Below are 14,066 nucleotides of genomic sequence, written 5' to 3'. Positions count from 1 at the left end.
TTTATAGAGGTGAAGGATATGATCCAATTTGTATTTTAAAAAGATCACTCTAGGTCCTGGGTAGGGAATGAGAAATATCCTATTCATTTTGGTAGCTGGTTCCAGAGGAATAGCAAATGTGCTGGACAGACTGGGAAGCTGGGCGAGCCTTGGGCAGACCCTCTGAAGGGCTCTCTGGGGTGCGAGTGCCTGCCAGGCTGCAGGCTCTGGGTCTGAGTTTTTTCTGATTTCTCCTCTCCTCTCTTTCCCTTGGGAGAGTTTGCCACGGGCCTGGTTCTTGGCCCAGTAAAATGGAAAGGAAAGAATGGAAGGGAAAAGAGAGAGCGGGAAGCTTCGAGTGAGTGTAACAGGGATCAGTCGTGCTCTCCCAGCCCAGGGTGCTCTGGGGAGCTGGTTTTCACTCCACAGAACAGCGTGGAAGCCCTCCTCACTCCGTGCTTGGGCCCCTGGGCTGCGCTGGGGAGGCGCCCCCCCAAGGGAAGGCTCCCCTCTCCGTCGCTGGGCCCTTGGGGCTCAGGGAGCAGGTGGCCTGAAGTTCCTCTCTCAGGAAGAGTCGGGGGCTGGTTGGCAAGACCATCTGGACCTTGGGCTGTGGCGGTTCTTCTGCTCACTCACCCAGCACCACCCCGGCCACAGCCCCCTCGAGCGGCCATCCAAGACCCTTGGACCCGCAGCTGCCCCTGGTTGTCTCCCTTGGGTCTTCTCAGTTCACACGGTACCTCCCTTACTCCTCCACCCGACTGTCAGCTGAGAAACAGCTGCAATGCCGTTTCTGTGTTTGAGACAAGCTACGAGTCTAGATGAAGTCTGGAGGGTGGGAACGTGAAGGGAGGAGGATCAAGGTACCAATTCCTTTAGGCTGTTAGAAAAGCCTAACGTTGGATGTGTGCTGAAATGCTTAAAGGGTCAACACTAAGAGACCAGGCATAGACGGTACAACTTCCAAACTAGTAGCAGGGAGGGACTGGAGAAGACGTAACCCCGCAGAAGGTTGGGCGACTTCTGATACAGGAAGTGACAGAGAAAGTCGGCGAGAAGGACAGAGAGAACAAGCTCCATTTCATTTCATAACCAGGGTGACCGTTCTTACCACAGTAAACCTGGGTGCTTATTCCCTTTGGAGGTTACTGGGTGGCAAGGCCACAGGCATCTCTAGAGCCCACGTGGGCCGGTCAGCGATTTAACAACTGTCTCTCCTCAATTTTAAAGTCCTTGGGGTTGAGGTCAGACCCAGTTCGTGTCTGCATGTTCCCAGAGCAGGGAGGTTCAGCTCCTGAAGAAGGAACAGGAGCACAAGTTGTTATCATCGACCCAAGCTTTGCCCTCCCTTTTGGCTCATGCCATCTTCTGAAAGGGGTGCATTCCGACCCCCCGCTGAGGGGACAGGAATGGGACAGACTGGATGCAGAGGCTCAAGGACCCACAGGAAGGTGAACCTCCCACGCAGGAGGCTCATTTGGGGGATATGGAGCTTTCTTACTGGCTTCCCTTGCCGTCTCCTCCTCCTCCTGTCCCACCTCCTCCCCCTCCCCCTCCTCCTTCATCTTTTGACTTTTAGTTAGCAGATTCTCTTGAAATAAAGCAATTCCCTGAAAGGCACACGTGAGTTTCCCCTTGGGAATAAAGACACCTGAGGGCTTCTGTTAAATTCTCTCTGGCCCCAGAGCACAGGGACCACATGAGACCTGTGCCGCATCAGAGCTGCAGCCACAATGGTGGTGTCCCTGTTCTCAGGAGCCTTGAGGAGGAGACATCACAGAGATGGCTCACACCTGCGTGGGGGACCTCCAACAGAGATGCTCCAGGAAGGCAGGACGGGCCGTGTGGCAGGATCCTGTTCTGGACTAGAGGGTGTGTCTGCTCCGTCCCCGACCTTTGCTGGGTACACCAGCTACTGCAGCGAGAGACCTGAAAGATCTTCTCAGGCCACATGGAGACGGAGCTCGCACCCAGCCCGGGGAGGTCGCAGCAAGTTAGATTAATTTTCTTCCTGCCTTTCCTTACAAAGCTAACCTCTGTCTCATGGAAAAGTTCTTTAAAAAGAGAGAAGTCAGTGTTTATTCAGCCTTTGAAGGAGTTTTGATCCTAGCAACCCTGTTGGAAGTGTCCCCATTTCCCTGGGATTCACTCCAGGAAACTGTGCATTGATCCTTTACATCAGAAATAATTGTTCTGGGTTTGAAATCCATGAAGTATTGGAAATTCAAATTAAGCTGTTTGTGAAGCTCTGTCTAATGAGGGTCATCAGCTGAGAGCTTGTTAGAAGCTCGGTGGGCCTCCTGGCCCCTCCGCTCCTCCAGAGAGCTGGGATGGGCCCTGAGAGGCAGCTGGACGGGCTCTTTCTTTCCTCTGGGCATCTCTGGTCCCACCTCCTCTGGCTCCGGGCCTCCCTTTCAGCTTCCTGCCTCCTTCTTGCATTGGTCTGTGTCTATCACGTCTGTCATCAATATTAAGACCAACGAGCATCACCAAACTGTCTCCCATCAGAGGCCTCTGAAGCTCTCTAAACCCTTCTTCAATGTGTTGCAATTTGGCAGCATGAGATCCTGAGTTACTACAGTTCATAATCCATATTTTATTCATAGCACATTTTTTTTCCCAGCCTGAAACTTTGTCTTCCACCTGCTGCGAGCTGCCTCTTAGACGCTGGGCGGGAGTTGATGGACAATTCTCTGTGCCTCTCCTCTGGCCCTCTGGGTTCTCTAGAATGTGATCCTGTGTTCTCTCAGCCCTTGGTGCTCCAGACTGGAAAGTTCTACTGTTCATCAGGAAGCCTCCCCCACGTTTGAGCATGTTAACCAGTTAGTTGCAAGACTTCGTCAGCCCTGGGGTTTCTCGTAGGAGATGAAGGACCAGACTGGAGACATGCTTGGAGACAAATGGTCCGCATGACCTGAAGAAGATCCTCTTCCTCCTCCTCCCTCCTCCTCTTCCCTCCTCCTCCTCATTCTCCTTCTCCCTCCTCCTCTTCCCTCTTCCTCCTCCTCCTCTTCCTCTCCCTCCTCCTTCTCTCTCCTCCTCTTCCCTCTTCCTCCTCCTCCTCTTCCTCCTCCTCCTCCTTCTCTCTCCTCCTCTTCCCTCTTCCTCCTCCTCCTCTTCCTCTCCCTCCTCCTCTTCCCTCCTCCTCCTCCTCTTCCCTCTTCCTCCTCCTCCTCTTCCTCTCCCTCCTCCTCTTCCCTCTTCCTCCTCCTCTTCCCTCTTCCTCCTCCTCCTCTTCCTCTCCCTCCTCCTCTTCCCTCTTCCTCCTCCCTCTTCCCTTCTCCTCCTCCTCCTGCCCCTCCTCCCTCCTTTCCCTCTCTCCTAGTCAACCCCCAAACCTTTATTGACACCCATTGCCATAAAGGTCCACATGAACTTCTTGGTGTTTGTCCTCATTCCTCCTTCTTCCAATTCTCTCTGCTTCAAACTCAGGAGGGGAAATTTCCCTGATGAATTTTTCCGAAGACTCCCTTCAGGCCTTTTGCTGCTCCTCGCTAGCCACTCTGTCTTTTGGTTATGAAGACCATCCAGAGAGCCTGTGGGCCATTTTGGAGAAACTTAGTTTACTACAAGGCAAGGAATTAAGAAGGACATCCCCCCGCGGCAGTGCACCCGGGGCAGGGAAGTTTGCTGTCTCACACTTCCGGAGGCCCCAGGCCTGAAGTCAGGGCTCCAGCAGGGCCACGATCCCTCTGGAGCCTGCAGGAGAACCCTTCCTCTTCTCCTGCTAACTTCTAGTGGTTTATTGGAAGCCTTTGACCTTCCTTGGCTTGTAGATGTCGTCACTCCAGTCCTCTGTCTTCATGTGGCATTCTCTGTGTGTCTTCACCGCATTTTCCCTGTGTGTGTCTCGTGACCAAATTTCCCCTTTTTATAAGGACACCAGTCATATGGGATTAGGTCCCGCCCTAACGACCTCATTTTCACTTGGTCTCTGTAGAGACACTATTTCCGAATGAGTCACATTCTGAGGCACTGAGGCTTAGGACTTGAGCATAGCTTGGCCGGGCGACGCAGTTCAGCCCCAAAAGCAGCCGTTACTCTCTCACTCTCTCTCCATACGCTTTGCTTTCCTGTGCGCGGCCTTCATTCAACAGTAGATTTTCCCCAGACTTTGGCCAAGATGGTCGCGGCAGCTTTGGGCTTGTAGTCCACCATCTTAGCGTCGTACCATCTTTTCTGAAGTTTCAGCCCAAGTCCCTGGTTTCTCTGGTTGTTTCCACTTGGACCGTGTGCCCACTCTGAAGCTGTTCTCCGTCACATTGGCCATCTCTGGAGCCAGGGGCTGGGTCAGGCCCACGCAAAGCACGGAGACTGTGAGTTGGGCAGAGGTGGCCGCCCAGGATGAAGACCCGGGTCTCACTTCCCGGAGAAGGAGTGCTGGGTGGGCAAGACAAACAGACGAGCCTGAAGCCTCGAAAGAACACAGCCGAGAGGCCCGTAGAGCTGTCTTCAGCTCTCGTAAGGCTGTCACTGAGGCGGGTTGGGCTTATCTGGGGGGGCGTGGTCAGAGAGCTAGGCAAGACCCCTGGGCAGAAGAATAAGAGGCACATTTGAGCCCAGTATGAGGAAGTGCTTCCGGGACGGAGAGCAGTTGGCGTCCTGTCCCCAGAGGTGAGCAAGAGCGCCCGTGCCCGTTACTGAGATGCTGCAAAAGCCATTCACACAGTGCAGACAGAGTGGACTACGCAGCGGCTTTCAAACATTCATCACTGTGACTCACCGAAATGGATTTATGTTTTGAACCAACATACACACACCCTTGAAACAAAAATTTCGCAAGGCAATTTTACCTTTACTACCAGCGATGCTCTCTGACATAGTCCCTTCTCTTCTATTTCATTTTTAAAACACTCTCAGCTCAGTAAATTGGTTTCCCCGCCTGGAGTTTGGAACTTGGACTGGATGACCTCTGAGGTCCCTGGCAGCTTGGTGATTCTGGGATTTGATGACAGGTTCCGTTGGGCCAAGAGGGAGGAAATGTGGTTTGGTATTACTAACCGTCACCTACATAATTAGCAGGGACGCTGAGACTGGAGCCCAGCTCTCTGGACACCCAAATTAGTGCTCCCTTCACACAATCTGCAGCCCGGCTCTGCCGGTCCTTCTGGGTTCTCTCCTCTGTCTCTGGATGACAGCCCTGTCAGCCTGTGAAAGGAGCATCTGTGACCACATCAGTCCTCTGCCCAGACACCTTCGGGGGTTCCCCCATTGTCCACAGGCAGAGGTCCAATATCTTCCCCTGCTTACCCCACGGACTTTCCCAAAATCTCTCCCACTGTTCCCAGAATTCTCTCCCCTTTGAGCGGCACCTCCCTTATACTCAGACCCGCACCTTCCATCCCCTCCTCCCCTAAGGCTGGGCGTCCTCTCTCTATTTCTCCTTCTCCAAGTTCTCTCTGTCCTCCCCGGGGCAGTGCCGTGCCCCTCTCCTTAGAAGCTCCGGTCCACTCCCACGGGCTGGGATGCTTATTCCTCTGAGACCTCTCAGCCTGGTGTTGCTCCTGCTCTTCCGAGACCGAGAAACTGTTGGCGGAGAGGATTGCAGTGTTTGCGAGTTTCCTAGAATACCCGGCCGGTGTGTCCAGAGAAGAGGCCCAGTGAGTCCTTGCAGAGTGGATGGATGGATGGATAGATGGATGGATAAGTGGCTGGATAGATTTCACAACACTGAATCTAACCCATTTACTCATTCATTCATTCAACCAAAATTATTGTGTGCCAGGCGCTGTTCTAGGCACGGGGGCCACCAACACTGAACAAAACAGACTAGATCCCTGCCCCCATGGAACTTTCACTCTGGGTGGAGGGAGACAGCATGCGCTGCGGCAGATGGTAACAAGGGCTGATGGGATGGCCAGGGGCGGTGTCTCACCAAGAGATGGCGATAGTGGGTAAAGACGTGAAGGAGAAGTGGCCTAAGCAATCCCCACGTGGATAAAGGGGGCAGAGCCTCCCAGGCCAAGGGAAGGGCAAGGGCGGAGGCCCTGAGGCAGGAGCACGGCTGTGCTGCTCAAGGAGCAGCAAGGAGGCCAGAGTGGCTGGAGCAGGGGGGTGAGGGGATGGGGTGGGAGCTGAGACAGGAGCGGGGAAGGGCGGATGGACAGCTCTCAGAGAGTCTTTGTCACAAGTTGGGTTTCTCAAGAAGCAGACTCTGAGGTGGAGATTAGTGGGCAGAAGGTGAATCAGGGGTGCTCTTGGGATGAACGCCTGTGGAAGGGAAGGGCGGAGGGAGGGGAGGGGAGGAGGAAGCAGAACCAGGCAGAGGGAGGAGCTGAGCAGTGACGTAGGCTCAGTGGAGGCTTCAGCCGACCCCACAGGGAGTCTGAAGATGCGCTAACCTTTCACAGGTGTCCTGTGTTGGGCTGAGACAGCCGGACCCTACACCCTCATGTTGATCAGGCAGTGGGTGCAGGCCACCCTGGGAAGGGAGTGTGACTCTAGGTAAGGGGACTCTCTTCAGCAGAGGCAGTCCCTGAGGGGATGGTATCTGTGGGCTGTCAGCTGGTGCGGCTCCCAGCATCCAGGGGGATGAGCCCCTCATACCCAGGGGAGTCTGAGGGCCAAGCCTTACAGACCAATGTGAGGACCCCGCTGTTACTCCAAGTGGCACCGAGGCTTTTGAGAGGATGAGGGAGGTAACTGGACTTACGCATTTAAAGGACAAAGGGATTTAAAGGCTGCTGGTGGAGAAGAAACTGTAGGTCGGTGAGGAAGCACGGGGAGGAGCGGGGGCGCACCACCCAGGCGAGAGACGGCGCGGGCGGGGTGGTGGCGGCGGTGTGAGAGGCGGTCAGACTCTGGACAGAGTTTGAAAGCAGAGCTGATACGGTCTGCTGATTCGATGTGGGGCTGGAGAGAAATAGAGGAAGCAAAGGTGATTCTGAGGATTTTAGCATGAGCGGCTCAAAGGATGGCGTTGCAACGACCTGAGTCGAGGAAGCCTAGGCGTGGAGGCGGTTGAGGCAGGAAGACCAGGTGCTCAGCTCTATGCGTGTTAAGTCTGAGAGCCCGCCAGCCCTCCAAGCAGCTGACGCCAGCTGACTTGGACACCCAGGTCCGGAGGGCAGGGCAGAAGCATGGCTGGATCGATCGGTTTGGGGTCATTAGCATGGAGTCTCCATCAGTGGGGGAATTCACGTGGTGTGTTCCTGCACATGTGTGTGAGGGATGCAGTGGTTGGGATAACCTGTGTGTGGCTGTCCCAGACTCAGGGCTGCCCTTTCCTGGACTGTTCTAGGCCAGATGCTGAGGGACAGTTGCAGGGGCTGCCTATGCCCCCCAGACTGCCACAGTGTCTGAACTATGATGGGCCCCTGTCCCTGAACTGGGGGCTGAGGAGTGGGCCTTGATGTTGGGGGATCCAGACATGTTGCCTCTAAGGTCCCTGCCCACTGTGATTCTGGGTCTTCTCCTGCACAGGGGCCCCTCTGCCCTCACTCCTCTGGGGTCACACACCTTGCCCTGCCTTGGGCCCAGTTTGTTCTGATATGGATATGCTCCTAGTACTTTCTTCGTTTGATTCTGTCTCCTCAAACTTTCAAAAGATATTAGTAGCCTGCAGCCTGAGGAGGAGAGGGGCATTGACAAAATGAATTCTGACAAAGATAATTGCGTGGATCCTTTCTGGCTCAGCCCTGAACACGACTCCACACTGTCAGTTTTTATTTTATTCAAATCCTGGAGTGGCACACCCGCCTGCAGGTGAGGGAGTGGTGGGAGAGGAGGAGAACGGGCGTGGGCTCCAGGCCAAAGGCAAGACTCAGCCCCCATGGCAGGAGCCTTCTGGGCACAGGGCCACAGTGCGTGTCCCAGAGCTTCCTCTGGTCTGAGGATTCAACAGCCTCTGGGATGGATGGAGAGGCAGACGTGGGAAAGTCTTAGGGGACCACCACGTTGGCACCGCCTGCCAGGCAGGGAATCGCAGCCTTAATGAACATTGAGTGTCTTGATGAAGCAGGCATGGGCTTGAGCCCCCTGGGTGAGGAGAGGGAGCCACCAGTAGCAGAGGGGTCACAGTGACCTTGCAGAACTGCCCTGCAGCTGTCTCTCCTCAGGGTCCCCTGCCGGCAGAGCTGACGGGCCTCTGGGCCACCATTGCCCTCAAAGCGTGCCTCTCATGTCCAAACGCTCTCACTCCAAATTTCCCAGCTGTTGTTCAGGAGACTGTACCCCAGCATCCAGGCTCATGGTCTCTGTTGAATCAGGAGCCAAATGCCCCCATGGAGCTTGGTGTGCATGTTCCCAAGTGCGGACCACGTGGCTGAGCCTGTGCCCACCCTAAGCCAGCTTCCGCCCCTATGGACCTCACGTACTAGGAAGGGACGGGCCTGGGGTGCATAGAACTGTAATACAGGCAGGAAATGGGGGTGCCCAGATAGAGGTGCAGAGACTGTCCCACGGATTCTGGGAGAGGGAGAGCCTGCCTCTGTCAGAGTGTGTGTGTGCACATAGATCTTGGAGGGCTTCAAGGAAGTGGTGGCCCTGAGCAGAACCCTGATAGCTGGTGAGCATTTGGGAATGGAAGGGAAAGGACATCACTCTGTTCTTTACACAGGGCTTTGCATACTGGAGATATCCAGGAAATGCTTGATAACCGACTGCTGAGTCCGTGCACATCCAGTTTCCTCCTTTGGCCCCCGCAGGCTGTCATACGGTGTTTACAAAAGTGAATCTTGGGAGCAGGCTGGCAAAGAGAAGCACCATCCATCACGTCGTCAGAGCTCTGCTTTGAAACACTCAGAGCCCCGTCAGGCATCGTTTGGAGGCAGGGTACAGAAACCCACTTGGAGCACAGGTAGAGAGAGAGTTATGAAGACACTGGAGACACTCATCACACCCAGTGTAGACGGTCTCAGAGGACCTGGGAAGACCTCCGGCATCTCCTCTTGCCACTTTGCCACCCGTCCCCTCACCTCGACCACGGAAAGCTTGGGTTCTTATTTTACACCTCTCGGATTTCTACTTCCTTCTGCTGGCTCCGCAGGCCAGCTTTTCTGCTCATTCATTTGTTCACATGTGACTCATCAAGGCCTCCACAAAATGGTAGCTGCAGCCCTTAAGCCCCCAAAGCCTTCTACTCCATTCCTTGTGACCAGTTGACCGGTGTCGGAGCGTCCTGGTTCCAAAGTCTCAGGGGAGAGAATCCGCTGGACCAGCTTACAAACGATGTCCTGCCCAGCCCAAGCGGCTGGGAGCAGGGGCAGGCTCAAGCCCTCACAGGCTGTGGCTGGTCCCATCCCAGCTGTCACTCCAGGAACCAGGTGGAGAGCAGACGATGGGGTTGTCCGGCAGGAAGAGCATCCATGTGCTGGGCTGTGGCCTTCCATGTGGGCACCCACCCCCAGCCCTTCAAGGACGTGAACCACACACAGGAAGGGCGCTGTCCTGCCACTGTCAGCGTGACCGTGGGAACCCGCGACGTGACTAGCAACGCAGCTGCACTGCTGGTACATAAACAACGTCCAAGTCTGCAGAACTGCGTGAGAAGGAGGTTGTTGTTTATCTTGAGTTTGATGCTTGAGAAAAAGCAGGTTGAATTAGATGATAGATGACAGTCGGATACCTTCATGAAGTTCCAATGGCTTCAAACACCAGATCCCTTTAAAGGGATTCAAGGTCGGAACACACGAGAACTCTGTCTCTGTATAATGCTGTATTGAGTATAAAAAATACATAAAATAGTATTAAACAAATATATACTTAATTGATTTTATATAATTATTTAATGCATATAATTATATATGATATAATTTAAATATATGTTTTATATGTAAATTTATATAAATTATTTTTATACAAATAAGCTTATTATTTGTAAGTAGATACATAAATTATAAATATATAAATTTCATATAGAATGATATTATATATAATTATAGATACACAATTATAATGTAATATATATTATTCCAATATTATTGTATAAAACATATACAGATGTAAATAGACACATACGTATCTGTGTCTAGCGCATGTACAGTAAAGAAACAACTGCAGTAGCCACATGCAGCTATTAAACACTTGAACTGTGGGTAATGCAGCAGAGGAAGGGAAATTTTAATTATAATGAGCTTAAATTTAACTGTAAATGGCCACTCGTTGCTGGTGGCTGCCATGGTGGACAGTGTGGCATAGCATGACTATCAAGCTCATCAGCCAAAACGCACTGGGGGCTCTCAGGCAGAACAGACGGGGTAAGACGGGGAGAACAAAGGCTGATAGAGACAGAGGAAGACGATTAATTAAAGGTACCCAGACAGAAGTTAGAAAGGACGCGTGGTATGTGTGAGAGGGCATCCGAGGTGGCATAAACTGAGCTGTGAACAGTAAGAGGCAAGGAGAAGGGGGTGCTGGAGATAGTCAGTCTTCTCAGGTGGGATCAGACCGTGGTGGAGGTGGTGCAGCACAGTGGTCAGACTGTTCTGTGTCTTGGCCACCAGGGGTCCCCATGGACCCAGCACAGCTTGGGTGGATGTGATGGGAGAACAAGGATGAGACTCAGAAAAGCTGGCCCTCCTGTAGGTCTGAGAAGAGTGGGGGTAATGGCTCATCGTGCTATGCTAAGAACCCCTTTAACTACCTTATAAATTACAATCCTGCGAGCTAAGTGCTATTTTATCAACCCCATTTTATAGATGGCAACTGAGGCACAGAGAAGATAGGTAACTTTGCCAAAGCCACAGAGCTGTAAATTTGATAGTTAGAAAATAAACGAAACAGCCTGGCTCCAGAGTCTGGGTTAACTATTACGCTCTGCTGCTGCCTGGGGAGCCTGCTTCCAGCTGTTCCAGCCCAGCCTCGAATGTGTAGCAACACTGCCACCCAACTGGGCTCCCTCCATTCATCTCTCAGTATCGAGCTGTTCGGAAGGTTTACATGAAATGTTGTGTTCTCTTTCTTTTTTTTTTTGCCTGCTTTTCATTCGTGTATTCAACAAGTAGACATGGAACCTGCTATGAGGCTGGGAACACAAAGAATCTAAGGAGCCTGCCCGGGGCGCTTAGAGCTCAGCAGAGGAGACATGAAATGGGTGGGAAATGTGCCACGGGGAGCATGAAGGGCTGACCGTCCTGGGATAGGGACAGAAACAGAGGAGAGAGGGGACCCTCTCCAGCAGGACTGTCCAGGGAGGCCTCTTGGAGGAGGAGGCCCTGGAGCTGAAGCTGGAGGACCAGGCAGTGTTGGAACACATCCGCAGGTCTCCATCTTGGGTTTCAATGCCTTCCTGCTGCATGTCAGCAAGATGTGCTGCTCCTGGGAGGGTGACCTCTCACAGGAAATTCGGAACTCCGGCCATCCAATGTCCACCCACCCCCGCTGAGTCTCTGGGGGTCACGGCCGGGCGTGCTGGTGAGAAGCAGACTGTGTACCCTCCTCTGCCTGCGCCACACGCTGACCGCCTGCAGACCCGCAGGAACAGTGACGGCTGCAGCAATGGCCCCGTCCGCGCTGCCGGGCCGCGTTCCTCAGGAGCCGGCTCCCAGGGCCTGTCCAGCAAGGCCTGGCAGCCCAGGTCCCCACAGACCCGCCAGTTAATGAGTTCTGCAAAAACTAGGTCTGTCTGTAATCGAAACGGGAGTACAAGGCTCGCGCGGTCCCCGAATGGATTCAGTCCTGGCAGGAGAGGAGCGAGGCAGTTTCTGCTGCTGTGGCAGGATGCAGGAGGGGTTCTGCACCCCACTTCCTCCACGTGGGGACCATTTTCACCACTTCGGCGCAATCTGGAAAACATTTCCAAGTCGATTCTTCCTGTCTCCTGCTGCCACACTGAGGCAATGGTTAACAATGCCCTCTGCCCACCCCAGACCCCTCCTCCATTTAAATACCCGTCTGATGGGCGAGCAGAGCATTTAATGACGGCTCCAGACTAAAAAGTTCCTATGATCTTATTCCCTTCCTACTTTTGCTCAATTTCCTTCCAGGTGGGGAGAGGTGGGTATAAAATAAATGAAGCTGTAATCACAATTGCGAGAAGACAGGTCTAGATGCAGTGGGGAAACTGGACGTGGCTGGAAAATTTGTCCAGGTCCCTATGGGTGTGTCCCCTGAGAGCTCGCAGGCCACCACTGCCACCACCTCCAGCCTGGTTGTCCTCTGAGAGATCTGGGAATGGGGAATCAGAGTGACCAAAACTCCGCCCCCACTCCTGAGTATCTTGACTGAGGACAGGAGACATCCAGCAAGGGGATCTCTTCCCACGGCAGCCTTCATGGGTGTAGGCAATACTTCTCATGCCACCGTGATGGCCACGCCTTGGACCCCCAGTGTAATGGCACATAGCCTTTGTACTATCTTCTGGGATTTTCTTCTCTCCTGTCTACTCAAATGCTGCCTTCTCCGGGAAGGCTCCCTTGATTACCCCTCCTCTGTGCTCTCCAAACTCTGTTTGTGTCCCCATTAGATGTGTTATTGGTGTGTGGTACCCTTCTGCATTACAGGCCTGTCTCCACCTTTGATGCCTGGTGACTTCCTGTTCAGAGGAGGCTTTGGCACCATGTGTGCTGGTGGAGAATGACTCTTCTCCCTCCACTTGCTTGCTGTGTGAACTTGCGCACATTCCTTACATCTCTGGTCCTCAGCAAGTCCATCTGCAACACGGGACAATAAGACCTGCCTTTTAAGACTGCCGTGAGGGGTACATGAGACCCCTGCTCCCTCCTTTTCGCCTCACAGCTCCCTGCAGCCACTACTGTCAGGGCCCTGGGTTCTGGAGCCAGACTGACCTGGCTTTGAATCCTGGCTCCACCACTTTCTAGCTGTGTCTCCAGTCCTGTTACGACCTCTCTGTGCCTCAGTTGCTTCATCTGAACTGATACAGATAATCCCTAACCCCTGCTGCATCCACTTGGGAGATAAAACGGGATAATACGCTAAGGGGCTTAGCTTCGGCCCGGCACAGAGTAAACATTCAAAAGCTCAGTTATTATTGTTGCTGTTGTTGTTACTAAAATTGAGTTGGGAGGGTGGCAATATCAGCCTAGAATAGGGCCCTGTGACCAGTGAGAGCTGAGCTGAGTATATAAAGAAAAGAAAACGTTTCCATTCTAAAGTGGGGAGCAGTGAACAAATGCAATGCTCCGTAACGTTGCCTTTTGTCAATCAGGAATGGTAATCAGAGAACCTGGGCTGGGAAGGTGACCATGGGTAACTGTCCCCCTGGCGGTCACAGGCCCCCTCAGTCTCCTAGCTCTTCCAGGCTCTGCCAGATGCAGGTGAGCTGGGGGTGACAGACACTTGCCCACTGATAACCAGCAATTTAACCCAGAGGGAAAGAAAATCCATGGCTGCCAGCTCACATGCAGCCAGGAGCGATTGCTCGCGAGTCAAGGTCGATGGCCAGCCGGGTGGGAGGGGCCAAGGGCAGCGCTGGCATTGGCTGAGCTTGCTGGTTTCTGCATCCGACCTGTGACGGAGCAGCAGAAATGTGCCTGTGGAGACCTTGGCTTCCCCCCAGGCTGTGATGGCCTGGGGCTGCCCCAGCCACACCCTGGAAAGACGTCCTGGCCGAGTCTTGCCCACGTTCTTGTCTAAGCCTGGTCTGTCTCTATCGCAGCCAGCTCCCGATAAGGGCTTGCTCCGTGCCCGCTGACAGGGACCGGCCTGTGTAACCTTCAGGCTTGTCCATGATGTAGATACCGGGTTCCTCACTATGCACTGGGGACAATGACAGACCCCACGGGTGTGTGTCAGGATCCGCTAAGTCGTGCAGTGGCAATGAGCACCTCCCAGATCTCAGTGGTCCAAAGTGGCCTCAGTCACGTTGCGTGCCCCTCCTGGATCAGCAAGGGCACTGGTCTGTGCTAACGTCATTGTCACCCTGGGGCCAGACTGACAGAACAACCATTATGAGGAACACTGCTGGCCTCCTGACAGAGGGGGAGAGAGTGACACGTCGTGTACTGGCCCCTAAGGCTTCTCCCTGACAGTGACGGACAGTGTCTGGTGCATAGTAAGTCCTGCATGGATACGAGCTAGGAACACCACTACTGTTACTATTATTTGTTTTAAAGATGAGGAAACAGACGGGGCCAGCCCTGTGGCGTAGGTGGTTGAGTTCCATGTACTCTGCTTCGGCAGGCCCCGTT

The sequence above is a fragment of the Equus asinus genome, chromosome 10 (genome assembly GCF_041296235.1).
Source record: "Equus asinus isolate D_3611 breed Donkey chromosome 10, EquAss-T2T_v2, whole genome shotgun sequence".
NCBI classification, from domain to species: domain Eukaryota; kingdom Metazoa; phylum Chordata; class Mammalia; order Perissodactyla; family Equidae; genus Equus; species Equus asinus.
Note: the sequence above shows the minus strand (reverse complement) of the source record.